The sequence below is a fragment of the Phoca vitulina genome, unplaced genomic scaffold (genome assembly GCF_004348235.1).
Source record: "Phoca vitulina isolate PV1807 unplaced genomic scaffold, GSC_HSeal_1.0 scaffold43, whole genome shotgun sequence".
Taxonomy (NCBI): Eukaryota; Metazoa; Chordata; class Mammalia; order Carnivora; family Phocidae; genus Phoca; species Phoca vitulina.
In genome coordinates this window covers 9614891-9642732 of record NW_022589746.1, presented here as the reverse complement: position 1 = coordinate 9642732, position 27842 = coordinate 9614891, and the positions used below count along the sequence as shown (strand labels likewise).

The following is a 27842-nucleotide window of genomic DNA, read 5'->3' as shown; positions in this document are numbered from 1 at the left end:
GGAAGGAAGAGGCCATGAAGTGAGAGGTTGAGGGTTCCCAGGGTGCGTGTGACCAGAGGGGCTCAGGGCAGCCTCTGAGAGTGGGGTCTACGAGATAAGCCTAGAGATGGAAAGAAACGTTTCATTCATAATAAGAAACAGATTTGTGTTTTGCATGTCTCTCTTTTTTAAAGTATCCATCTACAAAGGATTGGGAAAAAGGGGAAGAAAGAGAAGTCACTGGTCCTGCATCAGTTTGAAAAGTATTGTCCTAGAGAACATCCTTTTCTAGATACCAGCATCTCCTCAGGAAATAACATACGAGCAACTGAAACATCAAGAGAATATGCGGCAATATTGACATTCCCGTTCTTATTAGAGGAAGTGGTGGGAAAGTCACCAAATAACACACTTCAGTGGGAGGATACAGACATTTTGGTCTCTGGTCTCTAACACACAGAGGTTTTCAGCCATGTGGGGCATGCCAGTAAGCCTAGACTTTCGCCGTTGATTCCTTCTAGAATCTAACGAGTCCAAGGGAGAGTGGATCCCATGGAGGCACGTGTCACTCCTCTTACTGTAACCTACTAAGTGTCCTGCATATAGTAGTTGCTCAATAAGTATTTGTTATATGGATTTTATCATTAAAATTGACCGTTATCCAGAACACATCTACCTAATTTATAAGGAGAAGTCCCATCATGCCTACATATTGGGATTCAGATCATTTTAATAAGTAAATACATATCTCTCAATAAAATAAAATGAAGCCACACAAGTAATGATAACATAAACACTACTCAGTCATTAAAGTGTCTGTTAATAAAAATATCTCGTTCACTATATGAACTGGAGAACAACTGAGATCGAATACCTTGAAGTATTTCTAAGTTTCTCTAGCGTTAGACTTGGGAAAGCATTTATTTTGAAAACCAGTGAGAGAACTGGCTTTCATCCTAACTTCAAATGACTTCTATTGCAAATTAACTGCACATGACATTCATTTAGGGGTGAGCTTCAAATCTCTGAGTATAGATGACAGGCCCTACAAAATCCCAGCAAACACAGTTCAAAGGGTTATATAATGAAAATATGACTGGTGATTCCAGAGATTGTTATCATAATCCTGCAGTTAGCCAAATCAAGAGGAACACGAAGCCTGAGACAGAATAATAATTAGGGAGGGGCAGATAAGATGCCTCATTCAATAGGCCAACACAATATTACTTTAAGGATGTATATAGAAAAAGTAGGTGTTTTTGTTAATGTCCTTAAATAGTTTCTTTCTGTACGTCATTGGGTATTTACAGACGTAATGAAGTAGCAATGAGGTGACAGGTCTGGACTTTTAGTATAACTATCTGAGCAGTCCCATTTCCTTCAGTCTTTTCCAAAAAGTCATTATTTGCCTACTTTCTAATTATTGTGAGCATGCATATTGCGCTTATCTCCTGGAAGACACAGACCACTTGAGCAGATGTTTTGCAATCCAAATGAATGATAGCTCAATCCACAGCCATCTGATTTAGACAGCATCATACCTGCTCACAGCTCCGAAATAAATAAGCTTAATTAACTAATTTAATTTCTTGCATTCAGCTGAAATCAGATCCCAGTCTCTTAAGATACAGAATATTCCTTTTTAATTTCACAATATAGCTTTAGTTTTTAACTTGCCTTATCTGAAAACCAAAATAACAAGTGTTTTACAAAGTTGTGCCTGACAGCCTGTTTTATGGGAATAGGATAAATACGGTTCTAAAAATGTATATATTATGCTAAGTCTGGTTTGCATTAAGTTCTTATTTAAAAGCAGGATTCACTAAGTATCTGTGCTCACTCAGACGTCGTGTTATATGCTAACTAGTTCCCACCAAGTCCATTTTCTCATTTTTCAAGCCATCCCATCCAGAAAGGAAAGACAGAGGTAATTTTTTTAAAAGATTTTTTAAAAAGATTTAGCTACCTGAGAGAGAGAGTGAGGGAGCACGTGAGTGGGGAGTAGAGGCAGAGGGAGAGAATCTTCAAGCCAACTCCCTGCTAAGCATGGAGCCCACGCAGAGCTCAATCCCACAACCCACAAGATCACAACCCGAGCTGAACCCGAGTCAGACGCTTAACCGACTGAGCCACCCAGAGATAATTAAAACATGAAATTGTTCTTATGAATGAAATTATGCATTCCTCTGCTATAATCCCCAATTTGCAGATGAGGCTCAGGAATCAAGTTAACTCTCTCAGAGTTGTCCAGTGAGTGATGGGTAAAGCCGCCGGCCAAGCTTGGACCCTCTCCATTTCCAATCTCACTGCAAGCCCTTTGTATACACCCAGTCATGTCATCATCACAGCCCTATCTGTTGTTGTCTACGTTTTATAGATAAAGAAACAGCTCCATGTTCGCTCTGTATAGGGGAACCACAGCTCTATGGAGATCCTTGAGACAAAATTTGGTACTGCTTCATCTTTTTCCATTCACCCTTTCCCTTCTCTGTCCATTCCTTATTTTACTTTATCCAAGACATAAAGTTAACACAACTCCTGGTTTGAATGGGCCGAGGTACAATAGGTCCAGCAACATCTACATTTTTGAGACATTGCTTTGCTTGTTTTGATAGGCAACGGACCTTGGTCAGAACAGCACAGGGAGAGCTCTTAGTGGACCCTGAGCACTCTATGGTAGACAGGCTCTATCCGGGTATTCCTGAGAACGTAACACTCTGGAAGGAAAGTGACAGTAATCGGGAATGGCATTCTTCAGGGGTTTGCTGTCTAGGAATTCTACCACACTGCGGTGTCTAAGGAGCCACTGAGAAATCAGGATGATGTCCAGTAGGCCAGGGTGACGGAGAACACAATTTCAGAAGTCTTCAAGGCAGGTTCCATACTTTTCATCAGGATGATGGCAGACTCAGTGGCTCCAGTGAGCTGACAGGACCTCAGCCAGCGTCTGGGAACACGGGCAAGTTTAATAACCTGGAGAGAGTGCACTGGTAAGAGTGAAGCAGATCACTGGGTAGGGGTGGGGGGCATCTATTTTAAATAAGAACGAGGAGAGCAAACAGGGATTTGAGGAAGACGAACTGTAAATGCTGTCTCACCAGGACGTCCCCTAGACCTCTCAGAGGTTACACGAATCCCAGAAGCCGCCAACTAGAGGGGATGAATGTGCTTATTCACTGCACGGCAGCTGGGCAGGGCTGAGTCTTACTGCCTGGCAGTTTTCAATTCTTACTGCGCCGGGAGCCTGAGGTCAGCAAGAGTCGCTACTGAGATTCTTATAAAGTCTCATTACGCCAAGAGTTCTAGAAATTCGAGGCAGTATCAATAGACAATTAAATGAAGAGAAAATTATTGCTCTCCATTTCAATTTTGGCAGAAAATGGGAATGGGAGAAGAAAACTTTACCCTATCCGTGGAAAAGGACCGCTTCTCAATCCAATTTCCACAAACCTAATCTCATACTGTGGAGATAAAAGTTGGAGGCTAGATTCGACTAGATGTAGAAAACAGTATGAAGAGTGTTATCCAAAGTTTGTAATTTCACATTTCTCTGTACACAGAAAAGTAACAAAAAGAAGCTTCTTTAATAATTTTAACACTGTTGGCTGACTCTTTCTGTAAGTAGATGTGATTCTTGTGTGCCTTAATTTTTTCTTATAAATTAGAAGGAAAAGTCTTTACTATCAACTAACTAGTATTTCTACAGGGCCAGTTAAATAATAGAAACTGATGTTTACTAGAATTTAACACATGTAACCAGTTCTTTCAGCATTAGCTGTTTTAAAAAGCAAAAGAAAACTTCTAAAAAGGCATAGTTTTAAATGTCACTTTTGAGAAGGATATATGTACATATTTCACATATTATGTTAAATATAAAGACATTTTAACAGTTTAATGAAATAATTCATGGCCTTCTAAAATCAGACTCTATAGATTATGCCTGCTGGCTGGAGTAGGCAGTTAAATGTCAGTTCAATTTGTTTCTTTTACTAAAAGACACAAGAAAAACAAGGGAGAAACTTAGTATAACATAAAATATACACAAAGTTAGTATCCCATAGTATCTTATGTTTGTTTTTCTCCCTGTCACAGACTGAATTTTGTCCCCCTCAAATTCATATGTTGAAAGCCCTAAGCCCCCCCAATGTGACTGTATTTGGGGATGGAGCCTTTAAAGAGGTAACAAGGGTTCAATAAGATCATAAGGGGGGAGCCCTAATCCCATGGGACTGGTGTCCTGATAAGAGGAGGAAGAGGAGTACCTGGGTGGCTCAGTAGGTTGAGTGTCCAACTCTTGATTTCTGCTCAGGTCTGATCTCAGGGTCGTGAGATCAAGCCCCGTGTGGAGCCTGCTTGGGGTTCTTTCTCTCCCTCTCCCTCTGCCCGTCCTACCGGGCAGAGCTTCACCTGTAGCTTTTGGCTTCCATTTTTCTTTAAAATCATCAAATTCTAGAACACTGAAGGTAAAAAGAATTAAAGACCAATTTAGCCCAAATCTTAACATTTCTGAATTTTGTCCTTCGGTTAGAAGTGGTGGATTTAAGATGAAATTTGAACTTTAAGTAGCGTATGTATGATGCTAAAACAGAAATATCCTCTTTTGCTAGCATCTTTCAGTATAAGGATAAAAAAGAAGACTTGACACCCCAGTTCCTTTCATAACATAATTAATTTGAAGGCAATGCATAGCAATGAATATTATGTGGGGCCTATATCTGCATTAAAGAGCAAAAGTTTCATTTATCGCATGTGATTCATCATATTTCTAAAACTGGTGAGGTAGGTTGGTCAAACATAATAAAAAAAAAAGTAATCTGTATTACTGGTAGGAATGAGGTGGGATGGAAAAGGAGCCTTGGGTTTATACATTTTCACTTTTCCTTTAATACAGAAAAACTATTATTTTCCACCTTTTTATTCCCATTGGATATGGAGGTATTTATGAGTTGATATATGCATTTATGGGTAAGCCTAGGAGACTAACTTATCTATAATTCCAAGGAGTCTATGGAAACAGAGTGGAAAGAATAAGGTGGGGGCAGGAGGTTGCTTTGTTCACCCAGGTCCACCATTAACTTTTTGTTCTGGAGCCTGAATTCCAGGCAACCTAATGACTTAGAAATGGAATTAAATGGCCATTCATGCATAATAATACATAATAAAATATTTTCTATTTTTTTTAGCTATAAAGTAATAAAGCTCACTTAAACCAAACCATACCTAGTTATAGAAGGAAAAAAAAATCAATGATTTCTGTCTTTCCTTCATTCTCACGCCCAAATTCAGTCCCCTGTGAATTTAATAGTTTGGTGTTTATTGTTCCCTATGTTTTGTCTTATCATTCAACATACCCATTTCCTTTACTGTTTCCCTACCTTTCATATTATTATGCATATCCTCTTCTGAGGAAATAGTACAACACATATTCCTCATCAATCCATATGGATCTAACTCACGCTTTGTGAGAGCTGATTGAACCCACCTTAGCATGAAGTGCCAAAATTTATTCAATCCTTTTACTGTGCATGTGATTAGGATTGTTTCCTTTTTTTTCTATTAGAAACAATTTAGCAATAACCATCCTTGTGTATATATATGTTCACTTTGTAGTTATATATTCCAAATCTATAATTTATGGGTTAAAGGGTCTTCATACTTTATAGTTAAGCCTGTTACTTATCATAAAGGTTGTAGCAATTTTGTTTCCCACTTTCCATAATTGTGTATTATCTCTGTCTTTCTATCTATTAATCAATCAATCAATCAATCTTATTTTTTGGCAAGAAAATCAGTGTTACCAGTGTTATCTTTTTATTATCTGTTGGGCCTCAGTGTGTACTAAGAGCATACTGTAAAGAATCTTTGGCCAATGTTCCAATGTCCTGGCATAAGAGGGAGATAATCATTGGAAAATACATCTTAGGAAAAACAACAATAACTACTATTCAGAGAATGAATGTGTAAAGGTATTCTATTGAGTGAAAATGAGTAAATGCTCCATTCAGGAAGTTGCTCTACTTGGGAAAATACATTTTGACTTAAAAGGCACTGCTATTATTTTCTCCATAAAACTATGATTTTAAAAATGTCTAACCCACCAAATGGTTTCCTGTATTCTTTAAAAGTTCAAAAGAAAATCTATAACAAAGGAAAAGGTCCAGTCTTGAAGTTCCTTAATTTTATAAACAATATTATATCTTTAAAATGCTACCCTTCAGCCAGAAATGGCTCAGTTCACATGCTTGGAAATGTTAATCACCCTTTTCTTCAGGTAACCTTTCCGCAGTCCCTACTCAGGTGGCTGGTAATTATAGTCCTTTAAATCTCAGTCTTTCTCTCTGTCCCTGAAGTTAAGTCATAATATGACTGTGAAAGCCAAAAAGGAGTATTTCTTATTTTTGGTCAAACCAGTATTACAAAGCCTGATCAAATAACAATGTTTCCAGGGATGACTTTTAAGGGGGGAAAATGTGCCTGGAGTCTAGATTCCTATAGAGGATATTCTTTTGGGGGCTTCCATCAGGCATCTGAGAAACACCTTACAGGACTACTAGTGAATGTGGAGCCCAAGATCTCTTCTTGGCAGTGGGACGGCCAAGTTCATCCACTACACTTTGGAACTGATTTGGAGATGAAGAATTAGTAATGACGCTAGTTTAATTTAAAACACTTTAGGCAGATATACTCTTAAAAAATAATAATGAAAGTAGATTTTTCTCTATGTCTAGGGTTTGCTTGTTTGGAGAATAATTTTTTTCCTTTTTTTTTTTTTTCTTCTTCTTTACTCTTCTTTTCAGTACTCAGGAAACTTCCATGTTCTTGAGCCATAGCTGAGTCTGGACTTTGGGCAGTCACTTCGATTCAGTGTCTTGATTTTCTCATCTGCAGCTTGAAGTTGAAACCATGAACTCAGCTCAGAGAAATGATAAAACTTGTACAAAAGAGATAGGAAACACTACATCTAAATGATAACATGGCTGTCTTTGGAATGATAGGAATCTGTGTGATTTTTTAATTCTATCTAACATTCTTGTTTTCAACTTTTTTAATATAAGCAGATATTACATTCTGATATCCAAGTCATCTGAAACAAATCCCCTACAATATGAAGGCTGAGCTCGTCTCCAAGTCAGACAGGATCGCCCAAGCCTGACACCTTCTCTGTGCTTCCTCTCTCCCCACACTCCTGCTCTGGGCTGCTAGCTTCTTCTGTGGCTACCATGTTCCCTGTAATTAAAAGTTAGCCCTACTTTCTATTCATGTATCTAGCTCTTTCACAGGTTTGTAGGTAAGGAATGTGTGCCCCAAATGTTCCTTAAGTCCACATTGCTTTCACGGTAGACATACAGCTAAGACCAGAGGAAGTAACGAAGTCATGCCTGGCAAATTCTTAACGGCAGGCACTTCTCAGAGTACATTACAGCCAAGCCAGATTCCTCAGGAATATAGTTGATCAAACAGACAAACAAACAAAAGCAAAGAAACTTGAGAACTGCAGACAGAGTCTGAGATTTATAAATGCTTCTATAATATACAAGATAAGCAGAATACTTAGAGACACTGTCACGAAACAATAATAGTGTGGGGACATAAAAAAGACTATCACACACTATTCAAATCCAGACACAAAAGGAACCTCTAGTGGACCAATACATCAGTCGTCTTAGCTAAGATTGTTATCCATTGTGTGTGTGTGTGTTTGCACAAGTATGTGGCAAGCAAAGGAAATTAATATTAGAACTCTGTATCATTAACAGTGTACTGTATATAGTATGCATATACAAATACAGACATTTTAACACCATATTGGAGATTCAAAATTTTTGGCACAAAACTGTCATCTATATAAAAATTAACTCTTGCTGGCATTGTTGTAGTGAGCCACCTTAACTGTGTGGATTCTGATAGGTGACCAAGAGGATAGTGTTTAGAGTAGACAAAAATCAAGCAATCAGAAAACTCTTCACAGGTTTTTACAACATTTTCTAGACTGCACCCGTTGTCCAAGGGTCTCCACAATATTCAAAAAAGAGATCTGGTGCTCAAATAAATTTGGGGATTACTGGGTTAAATACTATGTTACCATTATCTTTAGAGTGGGATCATTCAGAAATTAAAAGAGATACACATTATGAATTTCATAAAGGCAGATGCATTCTGATGCTTGCTTTTCCAATTTTTTTTGGCCACATTGAGTTTCTCTTAAGAGAACTAAAGTAAATGCTGCATTGTACAGCTCAGGGTTTTTTTCTACTTCAGTACAGAAAAAAAGATCTATTTCTTTCCTAGCCTAGCTTGAAAATGAATTTGCTCTTGAGTCTGGATTAGTATTTTCCCCAAGTTCATAGACTCTATAACATCATGAAAAATAAATTTGTCTTTCCGAAAAGAGAATACGGCATGCTGTGTTGTGCAACAAAAACTCATTAATTTGAGATAGGAAAAAAAATGCAATAACAATTTCCAAAACACATATTTTCAAATACCACATTTTGAAATGTAATCGTGATATTCTAGGATACACTCTTGAAAATCTAATGAGCTCCTGAAACTGTATTTAGCTAAAATTTCAACCTCTTAAATATTTGGAAAGGTCAATTTTCATGTGATGAATTACAATTTTGGCAATTCCTATTGTACAGCAGTTCTTGGGAAATATAATGCTGTTGGTGGTGGAAACAACATATTTAATCAGTTCCCCTGGAGTTTTCTTGTTAACTATCTTTCAGAAAATGCTCAAATGTTCTGAGTTAATATAGATTTTCCTGTGATTAAACAATATCTTCGGTAGGTAAATGGTTAACACATACTGCCTTCTGATAACCAAGGCTATCCCTTTCTAAATCAGAAGTCTGAAGGATCCCTGGAGCTGAGAGGCTAGAGGACTAAGGGAATTCTTTAATTACAAAGGAGTGCCATTTCCCCATTTTGCAGGAGCCCCAGGGCGGGGGCGGGGGAGGAGCTTCCTCCTGATTGATGGCCAGTAACACGAAGGCATTTGTATCTTCCCTTAGAGTCCATCTGGATTGTCTGGATTTCATAGAACGGTTTCATTCTAGTAACACCCATTTAATTGAGATCACCTCCCCCGCCCTCCAAAACATTGGCAAGATGGGGGAACAAGAAAACAACTAGACTCTAATAAAATTACTTGTCATTTAAAAAAAAAGAGAGAATTATTACTTAAGAAAGAGTCAGCCAACACTGTATGTTAACTACACTGGAATTAAAATAATAATTTAAAAAATAAGACAAAAAATAAATAATCAACCAAATAATTAATAACTCTTGAAAAAATGTATAGACTTTTCCATATTATGGAGACTAGACAGAAGTGAATACTTTTCAAGCTAATTGAAGGGTATTTTTATTTGAATCTAATACCTTTGTATTCCATTTTGCTTTTTAAAATTCCATTAACCCTACTGTATTCTGAGATATTCATCACTTTGAAAAAGAAGATCTGAATTTTTGCCAATTAAATACTCAATTAGAGATTCAAAAATATTCTACATAAAATATTTTTATAGTCCATGAAATCATATCCACCTCTGCATAAATTAAAGCACAATTTTCTTTCAACCACATGGGGCATCAGCTGTATTGGGAAAACAGAAGTTTTGTTGGGTGAGGTAAGAGCTGGATGTTTTGACCACCTGGAAGTTAACTGGAAACACTGGGAATCTGAGTTACAGTGAAGGAAAGACATTTGAACTTGGGTTCAGGATTTATTTTTTCCAAGCCTGCTGTGAGCCTATTCTGTGCATAAGCATTAAAATCATAACAATTATTTCCAAGGCTCCCTAGTGTGATTTGACAACCATTCTCCCATACATAAAGTGATGAACCCTTAAACTCAAGATTTTTATTTGAAATTTCACAATATATGCAACATTGTTCTCTTGTATCTTTTGGTTGTTTATCCTAATAATAATACCCAATTGATGTTTTGATTTGCTTAGTTGTAAACGAATCAGTAGGACTGCAAATATTTTTCAAGTAAGTAGAAACTTGGTCTTTAAGAAAGCACTGGCCAGATACAGAACTATCTGACCTACCTTACCCTTCTTTTTCTCTTAAATGAGATACCGCACCCTTCCTGATTATTGCTGTCATGACTTTACATTTCTGATTAATGATTAGAGTTACTAATGTGGGGAGAGTGGGTCCATATGCCTGTGCGCGTGCGCATGTCACAGAAAAAGACAGAGTAATAGAGAGTAAGAAACACACACAAGCAGAAAGACTGATGGGGGGGACAGACACACAGACAGATGTACACGTACACAAAGAGAGCCATGTGCTTTTCTTCACCTATGGCTCCTTTATTTTCATTTCCCTTTACCTGCAGATCCTTCATCAAACAACATTACTCATTTTGAGGCCTGCAACTCCCTAGGCTTCAACTTCTGGTGTGTGTGCATGAGGCTGAGGCTGAATAGCGCTGTAGTATGTGGTACTTGAGATTGGGAGATTTTTAGAATATATAATCTGTGTGATCCTCATTTCTCCAAAACTACAAACCCTATATTTAAATATGTATTAAAAATATGTGTTGTGGGGGGTGGAGCAAGATGGCGGAGGAGTAGGAGACCTGGATTTCGTCTGGTCTCAGGAATTCAGCTGGATAGGGATCAAACCATTCTGAACACCTACAAACTCAACAGGAGATCAAAGAAAAGAATAGCAACAACTCTCTGAACAGAAAAGCGACCACTTTCTGGAAGGTAGGACATGCGGAGAAGTGAATCCGAGGCGATATTCGGGAGGATAGACTGCGGGGGAGGGGGCCTCTGTTGGCAGCTTCTGGCAAGTGATAGAGCCGCGGAGCACAAAATTGGAACTTTTAGAGTCTGCTCCCCTGAGGGACGTCGCTCCAGTGGCTAAGCGGGGGGTGGCACCCTTGTGGGACAGTGTGGTCTCAGGACCCTCAGGGTCACAGAAAGACCAGGGGTGCCTGAGTGTGGCAGAGCTCCCAGGTATCGGAGCAGGGAAGCCGGCTGCAGAGACGGAGCCTAGGTGCGGGCTCTCAGCTCGGGATTGCCATAAACTGTGATCCGAGGTACCGTCGGGCCACTGCTCCTCCAGCAGGGACCCAACAAGTGGCAGATCTGGGGAGACTCACCTTCCTCCCCCGGGAGGAGCAGCGCGGGAGCGCACCACAGTGATCTGCTGGGTTTGGAGACTCCACATCAATTCGGGTGCCAGAGACAAAAATGCTCGGTCACAGGCCGGGTGAGCACGGAGTGCGGCCGGAGACCGAGGAGACAGGAGTGAGTGACTGCTTTTCTCTGGGGGCTCACTGAGGAGCAGGGCCCCGAGTTCTCGGTCCTCCGGGGCGGAGATTGGGAGGCCGCCATTTTCACTCTTGGCCTCCAAAGCTGTACAGAAAGTTTGCAGGGAACAAAAGCTCCTGAGAGCAAACCCGAGCAGATTACTTAGCCCAGACCGGGCAAGGGCGGGGCAGTTCCGCCTCCGGCAAAGACATTTGGGAACCATGGCAACAGGCCCCTCCCCCAGAATATCAGCAAGAAGAGCCAGCCAAGACCAAGTTTACCGATCAATTAGAACGGCAGAACTCCAGCGCTAGGGGAATAATACACATAGAATCCATGGCTTTTTTACCATGATTCTTTAGTCTTTCAAAGTTAATTTTATTTTAACTTTTTTTTTTTTGAATTTTTCTTTTTCCCTTTTTCAAACAACATCTTATCAATCCCTTTTTAAAAAAACATTTTTATTTTTCATTTTTAGAGTCATAGTCTATCCCTTCATAGTAGTTACCCTTATTTTTGGCATATATATATAAGTTGTTCTCTCTTTAAAATTTTGAGATAGTTTCTTCTAACAGATCAAAATATACCCTAAATCTCTAGTGTATGGTTTTGTTCTACTCCCCTGCCTGATCACATTCTCTCCCTTTCTTCTTCTTTTTTTTTTTTAAATCTTCTTTTCTTTTTTCAAACTTCTTATCAATTCCTTTTATAAAATTTTTTATAATTTCCATCTTTACAGTCATATTCCATCCCTTCATCATATCAACCCTTATTTTTGTGCATATATAAGTTTTCCCTTCTTTAAAATTTTGGGAGGCACTATCTTCTAACAGACCAAAATACACCCAAAATCTAGTGTGTGGCACTGATCTATGCACCAGCCTGATCATATTTGATCATATTCTGTTTTTTTTGTTTTGTTTTGTTCTGTTGTTTTTTTTTTGTTGTTTTTATCTTTTTCTTTTTCTTTTTTTTTGCTTTTTCTTTTTTCTTTCTTTCCCTTTCTTTTTCCCCCAGCTTCAGGTCTTTTCTGATTTGTTTAGAGTATATTTTCTGGGGACGTTGTTACCCTGTTAGCATTTTGTTTTCTCATTAATCTATTCTCCTCTGGACAAAATGACAAGATGGAAAAAATCACCTCAACAAAAAGAACAAGAGGTAGTACCGACTGCCAGGGACCTACTCAATACGGACATTAGTACGATGTCAGATCTAGAGTTCAGAATCATCACTTTAAAGATACTAGCTGGGCTTGAAAAAAGCATGGAGGTTATTAGAGAAACGCTTTCTGGAGAAATAAAAGAACTAAAATCTAACCAAGTCAAAATCAAAAAGGCTATTAATGAGGTGCAATCAAAAATGGGGGTGCTAACTGCTATGATAAATGAGGCAGAAGAGAGAATCAGTGATATAGAAGACCAAATGATGGAAAATAAAGAAGCTGAGAAGAAGAGAGATAAACAACTACTGGATCACGAGGGCAGAATTCGAGAGCTAAGCGATACCATAAGACGAAACAACATTAGAATAATTGGGATCCCAGAAGAAGAAAGAGAGAGAGGGGCAGAAGGTATATTGGAGCAAATTATAGCAGAGAACTTCCCTAATTTGGGGAAGGAAACAAGCATCAAAATCCAGGAGGCACAGAGAACCCCTCTCAAAATCAATAAAAATAGGTCAACACCCCGACATCTAATAGTAAAACTTACAAGTCTCAGAGACAAAGAGAAAATCCTGAGAGCAGCTCGGGAGAAGAGATATGTAACCTACAATGGTAGAAACATTAGATTGGCAACAGACCTATCCACAGAGACCTGGAAGGCCAGAAAGGACTGGCAGGATATATTCAGAGCACTAAACGAGAAAAATATGCAGCCAAGAATACTATATCCAGCTAGGCTGTCATTGAAAATCGAAGGAGAGATAAAAAGCTTCCAGGACAAACAAAAACTAAAGGAATTTGCAAACACGAAACCAGCCCTACAAGAAATCTTGAAAGGGGTCCTCTAAGCAAAGAGAGAGCCTAAAAGCAACATAGACCAGAAAGGAACACAGACAATATACAGTAACAGTCACCTTACAGGCATACAATGGCACTAAATTCCTATCTTTCAATAGTTACCCTGAATGTAAATGGGCTAAATGCCCCAATCAAAAGACAAAGCCTATCAGATTGGATTAAAAAACAAGACCCATTGATATGCTGTCTGCAAGAGACTCATTTTAGACCCAAAGACACCCCCAGATTGAAAGTGAGGGGGTGGAAAACCATTAACAATGCTAATGGACACCAAAAGAAAGCTGGGGTGGCAATCCTTAAATCAGACAAATTAGATTTTAAACCAAAGACTGTAATAAGAGATGAGGAAGGACACTATATCCTTCTTAAAGCGTCTATCTAACAAGATCTAACAATTGTAAGTATCTATGCCCCTAACATGGGAGCAGCCAATTATATAAGCCAATTAATAACAAAAGCAAAGAAACACATTGACAACAATACAATAATTTTGGGGGACTTTAACACCCCCCTCACTGAAATGGACAGGTCATCTAAGCAAAAGATCAACAAGGAAATAAAGACTTTAAATGACACACTAGACCAAATGGACTTCACAGACATATTCAGAACATTCCATCCCAAAGCAACGGAATATACATTCTTCTCTAGTGCCCATGGAACATTCTCCAGAATCAATCACATCCTAGGTCATAAATCAGGTCTCAACTGGTACCAAAAGATTGGGATCATTCCCTGCCTATTTTCAGACCACAATGCTTTGAAACTAGAATGCAATCACAAGAGGAAAGTCGGAAAGAACTCAAATACATGGAGGCTAAAGAGCATCCTACTGAAGAATGAATGGGTCAACCAGGAAATTAAAGAAGAATTAAAAAAATTCATGGAAACCAATGAAAATGAAAACACAACTGTTCAAAATCTTTGGGATGCAGCAAAAGCAGTCCCAAGAGGCAAGTATATAGCAATGCAAGCCTTTCTCAAGAAACAAGAAAGGTCTCAAGTACACAACCTAACCCTACACCTAAAGGAGCTGGAGAAAGAACAGCAAATAAAGCCTAAACCCAGCAGGAGAAGAGAAATCATAAAGATCAGAGCAGAAATCAATGAAATAGAAACTAGAAGAACAGTAGAACAGATCAACGAAACTAGGAGCTGGTTCTTTGAAAGAATTAACAAGATTGATAAACCCCTGGCCAGACTTATCAAAAAGAAAAGAGAAATGACCCAAATCAACAAAATCATGAATGAAAGAGGAGAGATCACGACCAACACCAAAGAAATACAAACAATTATAAGAACATATTATGAGCAACTCTATGCCAGCAAATTAGATAATCTGGAAGAAATGGATGCATTCCTAGAGATCTATCAACCACCAAAACTGAACCAGTTAGAAATAGAAAACCTGAACAGACCTATAACCACTAAGGAAATTGAAGCAGTCATCAAAAATCTCCCAACAAACAAAAGCCCAGGGCCAGATGGCTTCCTAGGGGAATTCTACCAAACATTTAAAGAAGAATTAATCCCTATTCTTCTGAAACTGTCCCAAAAAATAGAAATGGAAGGAAAACTTCCAAACTCATTTTATGAGGCCACCATTACCTTGATCCCCAAACCAGACAAAGACCCCATCAAAAAGGAGAATTACAGACCAATATCCCTGATGAACATGGATGCAAAAATTCTCACCAAAATACTAGCCAATAGGATCCAACAGTACATTAAAAGGATTATTCACCACGACCAGGTGGGATTTATCCCTGGGCTTCAAGGTTGGTTCAACATCTGCAAATCAATCAACGTGATACAATACATTAACCAAAGAAAGAACAAGAATCATATGATCCTCTCAATAGATGCAGAAAAAGCATTTGACAAAGTACAGCATCCTTTCTTGATCAAAACTCTTCAGAGTATAGGGATAGAGGGCACATACCTCAATATCATAAAAGCCATCTATGAAAATCCTACAGCGAATATCATTCTCAATGGGGAAAAACTGAGAGCTTTCCCCCTAAGGTCAGGAACGTGGCAGGGATGTCCACTATCACCACTGCTATTCAACATAGTATTAGAAGTCCTTGCCACAGCAATCAGACAATAAAAAGAAAAAAAAGGCATCCAAATTGGCAAAGAAGAAGTCAAACTCTCACTCTTTGCAGATGATATGATACTTTATGTGGAAAACCCAAAAGACTCCACCCCAAAACTGCTGGAACTCATACAGGAATTCAGTAAAGTGGCAGGATATAAAATCAACGCACAGAAATCAGTGGCATTCCTATACACCAACCACAAGACAGAAGAAAGAGAAATTAAGGAGTCGATCCCATTTACAATTGCACCCAAAACCATCAGATACCTAGGAATAAATCTAACCAAAGAGGCAAAGGATCTGTACTCAGAAAACTATAAAATACTCATGAAAGAAATTGAGGAAGACACAAAGAAATGGAAAAATGTTCCATGCCCATGGATTGGAAGAACAAATATTGTGAAGATGTCAATGCTACCTAGAGCAATCTACACATTCAATGCAATCCCCATCAAAATGCCATCCACTTTTTTCAAAGAAATGGAACAAATAATCCTAAAATTTGTATGGAAAGAGAAAAGACCCCAAATAGCCAGAGGAATGTTGAAAAAGAAAAGCAAAGCTGGCGGCATCACAATTCCAGATTTCCAGCCCTATTACAAAGCTGTCATCATCAAGACAGTATGGTACTGGCATAAAAACAGACACATAGATCAATGGAACAGAATAGAGGGCCCAGAAATGGACCCTCAACTCTATGGTCAACTCATCTTTGACAAAGCAGGAAAGACTGTCCAATGGGAAAAAGACAGTCTCTTCAACAAATGGTGTTGGGAAAACTGGACAGCCACATGCAGGAGAATGAAACTGGACCATTTCCTTACACCACACACAAAAATAGACTCAAAATGGTTGAAAGACCTCAATGTGAGACAGGAGTCCATCAAAATCCTAAAGGAGAACAGAGGCAGCAACCTCTTCGACCTCAGCCACAGTAACTTCTTCCTAGAAACATCGCCAAAGGCAAGGGAAGCAAGGGCAAAAATGAACTCTTGGGACTTCATCAAGATAAAAAGCTTTTGCACAGCAAAACAAACAGTCAACAAAACCAAAAGACAACCAACAGAATGGGAGAAGATATTTGCAAATGACATATCAGATAAAGGGCTAGTATCCAAAATCTATAAAGAACTCATCAAACTCAACACCAAAAGAACAAAGAATCCAATCAAGAAATGGGCAGAAGACATGAACAGATATTATTCCAAAGAAGACATCCAAATGGCCAACAGACACATGAAAAAGTGTTCAACATCGCTCGGCATCAGGGAAATCCAAATCAAAACCTCAATGAGATACCACCTCACACCAGTCACAATGGCTAAAATTAACAAGTCAGGAAAGGACAGATGTTGGCGGGGATGTGGAGAAAGGGGAACCCTCCTACGCTGTTGGTGGGAATGCAAGCTGGTGCAGCCACTCTGGAAAACAGTGTGGAGGTTCCTCAAAAAGTTGAAAATAGAGCTACCATACGATCCAGCAATTGCACTACTGAGTATTTACCCCAAAGATACAAATGTAGGGATCTGAAGGGGTACGTGCACCCCGATGTTTATAGCAGCAATGTCCACAATAGCCAAACTGTGGAAAGAGCCAAGATGTCCATCGACAGATGAATGGATAAAGAAGATGTGGCATATATATACAATGGAATATTATGCAGCCATCAAAAGGAATGAGATCTTGCCATTTACAACGACGTGGATGGAACTGGAGGGTATTATGCTGAGCGAAATAAGTCAATCAGAGAAAGACATGTATCATATGAGCTCACTGATATGAGGAATACTTAATCTCAGGAAACAAACTGAGGGTTGCTGGAGTGGGGGGCTGGGGGGGGAGGGATGGGGTGGCTGGGTAATAGACTCTGGGGAGGGTATGTGCTATGGTGAGTGCTGTGAATTGTGCAAGACTGTTAAATCACAGATCTGTACCTCTGAAAGAAATAATACATTATATGATGAAAAAAAAAAGAAGAAGACAGCAGGAGGGGAAGAATGAAGGGGGGGAATCTGAGGGGGTGACGAACCATGAGAGACGATGGACTCTGAAAAACAAACTGAGGGTTCTAGAGGGGAGGGGGGTGGGAGGATGGGTTAGCCTGGTGATGGGTATTAAAGAGGGCATGTTCTGCATGGAGCACTGGGTGTTATGCACAAACAATGAATCATGGAACACTACATCAAAAACTAATGATGTAATGTATGGTGATTATCAATAAAAAAATTAAATATATATATATATGTTGTCTTCACGGGATACCTGGGTGGCTCAGTCGGTTAAGCGTCTGCCTTCGGCTCAGGTCATGATCCCAGGGTCCTGGGATCGAGTCCCGCATTGGGCTCCCTGCTCAGCGGGAAGCCTGCTTCTCCCTCTGCCTGCCACTCCCCCTACTTGTGCTTGCTCTCTCTCTCTGACAAATAAATAAAATTTTTATTAAAAAATGTATGTTGTTTTCATTCTATTTTTTAGAAAAATCAAAGCACTCTGTTTCTCTGAAGTGGCTTGTTCTTCTCCAAGTCACTAGCGGTTCCTTAGAGATAATCTGTAACATGACCGAAAGAATGACGGTGCATTTAGCCTTTGCTTGTTGCCCACAGTAAGTGCAATTTGCACCTGGCTTGGCAAAAGCTTGTGCTTGATGAACTATCACATCAGCTCTTCACTGCCTGCTACAGGTCCTTCCAGGAGCACTGGGAGGGCCACCTGGAAGAATCACCTCTGCCTATTTTGTGCTAGGGGGCATTCTCCTAATCTTGAGATCATGATGGGAAAAGAAAATTAGCATACACATACAGCTTCTGACGTATTCCTGACGGTCTTCAGGAACGACCTCTAATTCTCACGGAAACTCTATGGCAAGGGACTTACTACTATCCTCCATGTACCTGAGAAGGGAAAGGTAAGGTCTGGAAGGATAGCTTCCTCAAGATGACACAGGTAGTGGGTGGCAGTGGTGGAGTCTGAACCTGGACCATCTGGCTCCATAACGGGGGCTCTTAGCCACCATGCTATTCCACACCATTGCTCAGGGAGTTAACCCCATCTGACATCACAGGGAAACATTCAGTGGGGACAAAGTTCCATGGTGGATCCGGAGGTTTAATGTGAGACAATGGGCGGCATTTCTTCAGGTGTATTCTGTAGGGAATGGGGGGAAAAAGATGGAGAAGGGGGGAAAAAAAACTAGAAATGAGACTGTTTCTGAATGATACCCTGTCTAGACAGACATTTCTCAGTGTGTAATGAAGAGTGGGGTTGGAAGGCAGTGAAGAATAGACTGGTTTCTGTTTATCTGTGGGTTTGATTGATTTTTTTATCTGTCTGAGGAAGAGGGCATGCAATTTATAGAAGAGGGAAAAACATATTTTCTGATTTAAGGAAGAGTTTTAAATGCAAAACTCAAGAAATGTTAATACCCTTGATTTATCAGAAGTGGCGATTCAATACACAAAGATGCACCCTACAGCTATATGTCAATTAATAAAATCACCTCAAAAAATTTGAGCAAAAACTGCTAAATGATATGTGGTATTATGTCTCGTGAGATATTATTCCAAACAAGCTCTCGTGACATATTATTAAAATAAAAATTAAAAATCTGGTACATGTCTTCTAAGAGTCTCCCTTCTAAGAAGGTCAGAGAAGCAGGAATTGCAACTGTCCCTCTGATATAACAAAATACATTTATGATGAAAAAAAAAAAGACTCGGTGTTTCCATCTCTGAATATCTTTAAGCAGAGTTTATTGCTAGATTCATGAGGACGTGGTAAAGGAAAAGAACCAATTTGGAAACCTATGAGAGCAATCCTAGCTCCACGACCCAGTGGGTAAGTTATTTTATGAATGAGTCTATGTGTATAAACTCAAATCCATAAATTAGAATTTTATAACTCGTACTTAGAATTCTTAAAATCTGTGAGAATTTTCTCTTCATTTTTCATCAACATCAATATCACACACTTCTTAATTATAACCCACTGACAATAAATTTTAGGTAGACTTGCCTGAATTTGCCATGTTATGAAAGTTTGTCTACAGAAATAAATTTTCTCTTAGATGCAAAAAATGTCACTTAAAAAGTATGGATTTAGAGATGCCTGGCTGGCTCAGTAGGCAGAGCACAACTCTTGATCTTGGGATTGTGAGTTTAAGTCCCACATTAAGCATAGACATTACTTTAAAAAAAATAAAGTTTGGATTTAGCCAATGCTTAATGAATTGTCTACTTATATATTATACTATTTAAATTGTCTATTTATACTATTTACATGTTGTAAAAATTAGCATATGAGTGCATGACACTCATCAATGGATAAGAGCTTGGTTTAGAATTTATAGATTTTTCCAGTAAGCTTACCTTTCTTTTTTTTTTAAAGGATTTTATTTATTTATTTGACAGAGAGAGACAAAGCGAGAGAAGGAACACAAGCAGGGCGAGTGGGAGAAGCAGGCTTCCTGCTGAGCAGGGAGCCCGATATGGGACTCGATCCCAGGACCCTGGGATCATGACCTGAGCCGAAGGCAGACGCTTAACCATCTGAGCCACCCAGGTGCCCCTTACCTTTGTTTTCTTTTCTCTTATACATTTTGACATTTTCATTACTTAGAAAGGGAAATAAAGTTAGCACTCAAATTTGTTTATCTTTTTTATGTAAAGGTTAATTTGGTGACAGAAAAATCATTAACATCCATAGTTTTTCTGAAAAGAAAATTCCTAAGCATTTAACAGAAGTAGAGAGTGTGCGCACTAGAGCCCGACAGCCTAGATGTGAATCCTAACTAACTCTGCCACCTACTCATTCGTGACTTTGGGCAAATGTCTTTCTTTTCTGTGACTCAGTTTTCTCATTTCTAAATGGGATCACAATAGTATACTCATGTTGTAGCGAGTGCCAAATTAATGTATGTAAAATCCTTAGAATGGCTTAGAATAATGCCTGGCAAGGAAAAGTGTTATTCACTTTTAGCTATTACGGTATCTATATGAAGTTACAAGGTTTTATAAATCTATTATAAATCAGGAACAGCATTAGACAGAATTTGATAATTATGACATGAGAAATGAGACAGCAATACACCATTTAATAAGGCATTATAATCTAATATATACAAGACATAGGCATTAAAAAATAAGAGGCATAAATAATGATAGCACAGTTCTTTTTTAAAAAAAGATTTATTTATTTTATTTGAGAGAGGGCATGTGTGCGAGTTGGTGGGAAGGAGCAGAGGGAGAGAATCCTCAAGCAGACTCCCTGCTTACCATGGAACACCACACGGGGTGCAATCTAACCCATGAGATCACAACCCGTGAGATCACGAACTGAGCCAAAACCAAGAGTTGGATGTTTATCTGACTGAGCCACCCAGGCGTCCCAAAGATAGCACAGTTCTTGAAGCATGAATAGTAACATTAGAGATGATTCACACTTTGGACCATTCTTTTAACATCAATTTTAAAGGTTATAGAAATTTAGTTTGATGAATTTATGGATAAAAGTTGATTTTAACAGCATCAAATTAGCTGTAAGTTTGAGTTTACAGAACTATACCTGAAATATATGAAGAACTTTTAACACTCAATAATAGACTGAACAACTCCCAAGAGAAAATATGAACAAAAGATTTTAACAGACACTTCAGTAAAGAATATATACAAATGGTAAATAAGCAACATGAAAAGATGCCCAAGATCATTAGCTATTAGGGAAATGCAAATAAAAACAAGTACCATCACACATCTGCTAGAACTACTAAAATGTAAAACCCTGACCATAGTAAACGTTAGTAAAATGTAGAGCAACTGGAACTCTCATTTGCTGCTGGGAATGTAAAATCTATAACCACCTTGAAAACCGGTTTGACAGTTTTCTGAAAAGTTCAACATACATCTACCGTATGACCCAGACATTTTGCTCCTGGGTATTTCCCTAAGAGAAATGAAAACTTGTTCCATGCAAAGATATGTACAGAAACGTTCACAGCAGAATTTTCTTAACAGCTCAATGCTGCAAATAAGCCAAAGGTCTACTAAGAGGTGAATGGATAAACAAATAGTAGAATATCGACATCATGGAATACTCATAAGCAACAAAAAGGAAGAAACTACTCATGCACATAAAAGTATGCATAAATCTCAAAATAATTAAGTTGAGTGAAAGAAGCTAGATCAAAACAGAGTACCTATTATATGATCCCCTTTATATGAAATTCTAGAAAATGCAAACTAATCTATACTGCCAGAAAGCACATCAGTGGTTGCCTGGTGACACAGGGAATGAAGGGTGGACCGGGAAGGGAGAAATTGCAAAGAATTACAACATTACAAAACATTACAAAGAGACAAACATCCTCTTTATCTTGTTTTTGTCCACAGTTTCACAAATGTACACATTATGTCAAAACTTCACATGGATGCTTTAAATGTGTGCAATTTATAGATATCAACTATACTTTAAAGATTTTATTTATTTGACAGAGAGAGCACAAGCAGAGGGAGGGGGAGAAGCAGGCTGTCCACTGAGCAGGGAGCCCGATGCGGGACTTGATCCCAGGACCCTGAGATCATGACCTGAGCCGAAGGCAGCCGCTTAACCGACTGAGCCACCCAGGCGGCCCTCAGTTATACTTTAATAAAGCTGGAAAAATAATAAGTCAACTGTATGTTTCAATCTATTGTATTTTTCAATGCCCTGCAATTTATGCAAATAGACAATAAAGCAACAGTGTTGGCTCTGCAAGAAAAATGATTTTGCATTGAATTGCTATATGTATATAGTATGCCAAATCTATTTGTGAAGTTAAAAATCTTCTTTAAGCAAACATTATGCCTAAGAGTTTTATATTCAAAACCTTTGTCCTGGTGAAGATTGCTACATTTTACCCACAATTGAGTAATGGAACTGATAAGCTTTGACTTTCATTAACGTTTCTGCCCGTGTGCCCCTGGTGAGCAGTACCATTGTCACCATGCCCATTTGCAAGGTGGTGTTCAAAAGCAGCAAATGAACTAACCGGTCCATATTCTAAACCTCAGAATTATCAAAGTTTATTGTTTTATGGTTTGGCAAGGGAGCTCTGGCACTCTCTTGCATGTGAAAGTATCTATGTTGGTTATTTTAGAGCATATAGAACAATTAAAACAGATGGAAGTATTTATGAGGAAATATCCTTGCCAGCAAGAATTTTGTCAGAGCTGCTCTTTTCAGAAACTCTAAATTATTAAAACCCACGAAAGTTTATTTAGACAATAAGTATGTGGGGAACATTTTCAAAAGCAACTTTTGAACAAAAAGAGGCCTGTGGGATAAGCGCATAAAGATTCAGATGGTAGGCTTGGGTTATAGCCTGCATTTACTGTGATATTTGTCAAGAAAGCTCAGCCAATGATAAATGAGTTTGATTCATTTATAAGTAAATGATTTCAAAATATAATTATACATAGACTTCAAAGTTTTGCTGCAACAGAAATTATATTTAACTTAAGGTGCAATTTATTCTATTCATTATGATACAGAGTGGAGCCTATAAAATAAAGGGACTCTTTGGACCTCAGGAAGTATGAGAACTACTTTGCTTATTAATACATACCTGGTCATTTCTTCCAGGGAAAAAGCATCTTCCTTAAAAAAAAAAAATATATATATATATATATATATTATATATATATAAACTTCTAGGAGCCCATGGGAGGTTGCTTCATGAAAGCTTTCCTTAATTCTAAACCCAAACAAAAGAATGCAGAACTATGCCATAATCTTAAAACAGAACACAGGATATAAGGCAAAGCATATTTTCATTATCAAGTTAATAAAATAGATAGTTTTCTTTGCTGTGCAGAAGCTCTATAGTTTGATGAAGTCCCAATTGTTTATTTTTCCTTTGGTTGCCTTTGCTTTTGGTGTCAGATCCAAAAACTTTTTGCCAAGACCGAGATCAAGGAGCTTACCAGCTATGTTTTCTTCTAGGAGTCTTATGGTTTCAGGTCTTACATCCAAGTCTTTCACCCATTTTGAGTTGATTTTTGTGTATGTGCATAAGGGCCCAGTTTCCATTCTTTTGCATGTAGCCGACCAGTTCACCAACATCATTTAATGAAGAGACTGTCCTTTTCCCTGTGCATGTTCTTGGCTCCTTTGTTGTAAATTAATTGACCATATATGCCTGGGTTTATTTCTGGGTTCTATATTCTATCCCATTGCTCTATGCTTGTGTTTTCTGCCTATTATGTAATATAGTTTGAAATCAGAAAGTATGATCCCTCTAGCTTTGTCCTCTGCCTCCACATTGCTTTAGCTATTCAAGGTCTTTTGTGATTCTACACAAATTTTAGAATGGTTTGTTCTGTTTTTTGTGAAAAATGCCACTGGAATTCTGGTAGTGATTATGCTGAATCTGTAAATTGATTTGGGTACTATGAGCGTTTTAACAATATTAATTGTTCTAATTCACGAGCACAGAATATCTTTTGTTTGTGTCTTCTGCAATTTCTTTCATCAATGTCTTATAGTTTACAGTGTACAGATCTTTCACCTCCTTGGTTAGATTTATTCCTAGATATTTTATTCTTTTTAATGCAATTATAAATGGGATTATTTTCTTAATTTCCCCTTCTGCTAGTTTGTTGTTAGTGTACAAAAAAGCAACTGCTTTTTGTACATTGATTTTGTATCCTGCAGCTTTACTGAATTAGGTGATTACTTCTAACTTTTTTTGGTGGAATCTTTAGGGTTTTCTATATGTCATATCATGTCACCTGCAAATAGAGGCAATCTTTCATCTTCCTCTCTGATTTGGATGCCTTTTATTTTTCTTCTTGCCTAATTACTCTGGTTAGGACTTCCAGTATTATGTTGAATAGAACTGGTGAGAGTAGGCATCCTTGTCTAGTTCCTGATCTTAGAGGAAAATCAGTTTCACTGTTGAGAATGATGCTAACTGTGGGCTTGTCATATATGGTCTTTATTGTATTGAGATGCATTCCCTCTATACTGAGTTTGTTGAGAGTTTTTATCAGAATGGATGTTGAATTTTGTCAAAGCTTTTTCTGTGCATTTATTAGACAAGGTTGAACCATCCTTGCATGCCTGGAATAAATCTCACTTGATCTTATACATTTAAATTTTACAACAATGACTTGCATTGCAAAAAATATTTCAAATAAATCTAAGGAATGCATGTGAGCTTTTGAGTATTTTTCAGGTCAAGTAATAAATTCCAAAATTAATTTATGATACACACACACACATATAATGGAATGGGTGATTTAAATTGAGTCTTTTTCATTTTAGTTTTTTATATTAGTGGCATTCCAGTGAGATAAATAATTTAAAAGGAAAAGTCAAATTAACTTCTTATAACAAAAAATAAAGCTGAGTCAGAATTTTATTTTTATTTGCCAGCATTCTAAATTACTGAAGAAACTGACCCCACCATTAATATCAGTCTTATATGTATTTTTATTTTCCCTAGGGACATCAAAGCAAGGGATACAAGCAGCCACCACACCAAGAAACAGTTGTTGTCCCAGCAAGATGCCTATATATTTGCTAAAGGAAACTTGACAACTCTCTTTCAACAAACAAAAGTGATCTAGCACTTTTCGTACAGTTATTATGCACCAGGCATTATTCTAAGCACCTTAAATGTACTAATTCAGCCCTCACAACAACCCTATGCAGGATTCTTGCATTACTGTTCTCCTTGCATAGGTGAGGACTGGAGTCAGTGTGATAACTGGCTCCCAGAAAGGAAAAAGGTTAGCCTGTTGGGCTTGCCTGTAATACACGAAATTCTGTCATCACTCTGCTTATGTGGAAACAGTTTTTTGCTCTTTTAGTTTAAAAAAGAATATATTTCCACTAAATGAAATATGAGTGGTGAGAGGGAAGAGAGGCCAAGTGGACGAGAGTGAGAAGCCAGTATCTCTCCTCAGAGGGTTGCAGCCAGGAGGCTCCCATCTTGGGTGCTGCCTGGTTCATGTAATGATAGGTGGTTCGATGGTTTTAAGGGCATTTTGGGTGTCCAGAAGAGACTACTTAGAGGTTGACACTGGATTTAAAATTTAATTTTCGATTCATTAAAGTTATGAATCAAAATCATGGCTTCCTTAGGCATTTTACTTAGCCACCCAACCCAGCCCCCCTCCATGAATCTGGTAATTTAAGCAATCAATTTAGAGTAGTGTGTCTCAAGGTTTTAGGTTTCAGGATCCTTTTACAGCCTTAAAAATAATTGAAGTCCCCAGTGAGCTGTTCTTTAAGTAAATTATATCTATCAATATTGACTGTATTAGAAATGAAAACTAGAAATTTAAACAAAAATTAATTCACTTGAGAATAATAAATCCTTAAAAAATTAACATGAATAATTTATCTTTTGTGAAAAATAACTATGCTTTCTAAACCAAAAAAAAATGTAGTAAAAATTGGCACTGTTTTACATTTGTGCAAATCTCAACAGAAGACAGCTGGATTCTCCTATCTGCTTCTGCATTCTGTCTGTTGCAATATCATATTTGGGGAAGCCTCTAGGCGAGTCCACTGGACATGCTGAGGCAGCAAGAGTGAAAAAGCAAATAGTCTGAAATTTCTGCACTGTTATGAAAATAGTTCTGACCATGTGAAATCCCTCACGGACCTGGGGATCCCACAGAATCCCAAGGCACACTTTGGAAACTCATTGCAGCAGTGACCTTGAATATTGTTTGTTACCAACTGATAGGTCTAACCCTTTAAAGTGTCACAAAAACCCAGATGAAAAACCTTCCTAAGCACGTAATTAGTTCTCACGCATTTAATAAGTCAACCTTATAAATGCTAGAAACTTTAAGTTATCTTAACTACCCTAATGAAGAACATAAACTTAAAGAGATTCCTACCCCAAATCCTAAGTTTAAATGATTATACATTTTACATTAGAATTATCAGACTGTAACTCGACTAGGGTGATCTTAAAATTACATGTCTATGAACTACCAATTATGCACAGATTCTCCTTAAAAAAATATTAACATCATGGTCTTGATTCTCTTAAACATTTATATTTTGATTCTGTATCTCCTTAGAGGTGAAAGATACTTGCTTTCTAAGGAAGACAATCACCTTCCCAGTCTAACTGGGATTCCTTTTGACTTGTTCCTTTGGCTAGTGTTTTCATGGGATTTTATTAGCTGATCTCATGAGAGGCACTAGACTCCACATGGTTATTATATCAATGGCTCCGTACCAGCAAGAGGGGAAAAAGCATGTAGCCTATAATCCTAAATTCAGTTATGGGCATGACTTATTTTTTTTCCTTCTACTCAAAAAGTCTAAAACTCTCACACAGGCTGGTGGCTTGATTGGATTTTGAATACATCTGGATCTTAAGCTATGTAAATGTCTTCTTGCCTAAGGACCTTTGAACTTGACAATATTTCTTCATTCATTCATATTATCTGGACCATACAGCCATACAGATATTTAAACTCTTACCTGATTAAATTTTGGATAGCTCATATGGCTCCTCCTGGCATAAAAACCAGTGTAACTCAACCCAAAAATGATTTCATGAAATATATAATTCATCCCAACTTTAAAAAAATAGTATTAAATCAAATTTTTCTATTAAAAATCTCAGTCATTAAATGGAGTATTTTGATTGAAAATAAAGAGGCCCTAATGAAATTAACCCATTTAATCATAGATTAAGAAAGTAAAAGGGAAGGAATTCACTCTGCAATTAAATAGTCTAACAATCTTTGAAAGGCACAGAAATTTAAAAATACCAGTTGGCATTCCACTTTCCCCAACTGTACCACTTCAGAGGAAACATAGCTGCAAATTCCTGGATTAAAGGAACAATAAAAGCATCTAAAAGTTCTCAGGATGAACTCTATATTGGGACCGATTTCTCTTGGATGATTTGTAAGCCACAGAAACCGATCCTGTCTCTGGGGATCCAGTCTGTCACTTCATGAAAGGGCAGTTGCAGCTCGACATGCAGAGCCAGCGGGGACTCATGTGGCTCTAGACAGAAGTCTCAGAGAAGGGAGCATAATGTTAGACATATTGTCAGAGACTGGAGTGGATCTTTCCATTTCTCAATCATCTCAGTCTCATCTGAAGAGAGGTGGAAATATGTCCAAGAATTCATCGAGCCCAGAAATTACAGGAATGAATTACATGAAATGAAGGAATGAACAAATACCATGACATTATTTTAAAGTCATATCTGGAAAACCTGATTTTTTTCCAGGTTGCTTTTCTTGATTTAAAAAAAAAAACTCTAGCCACAGTTTTCCCAGATGGGCTAAGAGTTTTCTATTTCATTTAAAATTTTATTAAGTTTCCAATTTAATAGATGTTACTTCTTAAAGTGCAAATAATCACCATCTTTCATGCACGGAACACAAAAGCACAGGCATGAAATGTTTAATCCAACAGCTAATTCTCAAACTTGATCACAAAGAAGACAGTTAAT

At 38.0% G+C, this 27842-nt stretch overlaps 1 protein-coding gene across 1 annotated transcript in view; it reads right to left on the bottom strand.

The window, feature by feature from the left end:
* CHRM3 (cholinergic receptor muscarinic 3) overlaps positions 1 to 27842 on the bottom strand; it is a 471578-nt gene that overhangs the window by 256219 nt on the left and 187517 nt on the right. The gene's annotated exons all lie outside the window — the stretch shown is intronic.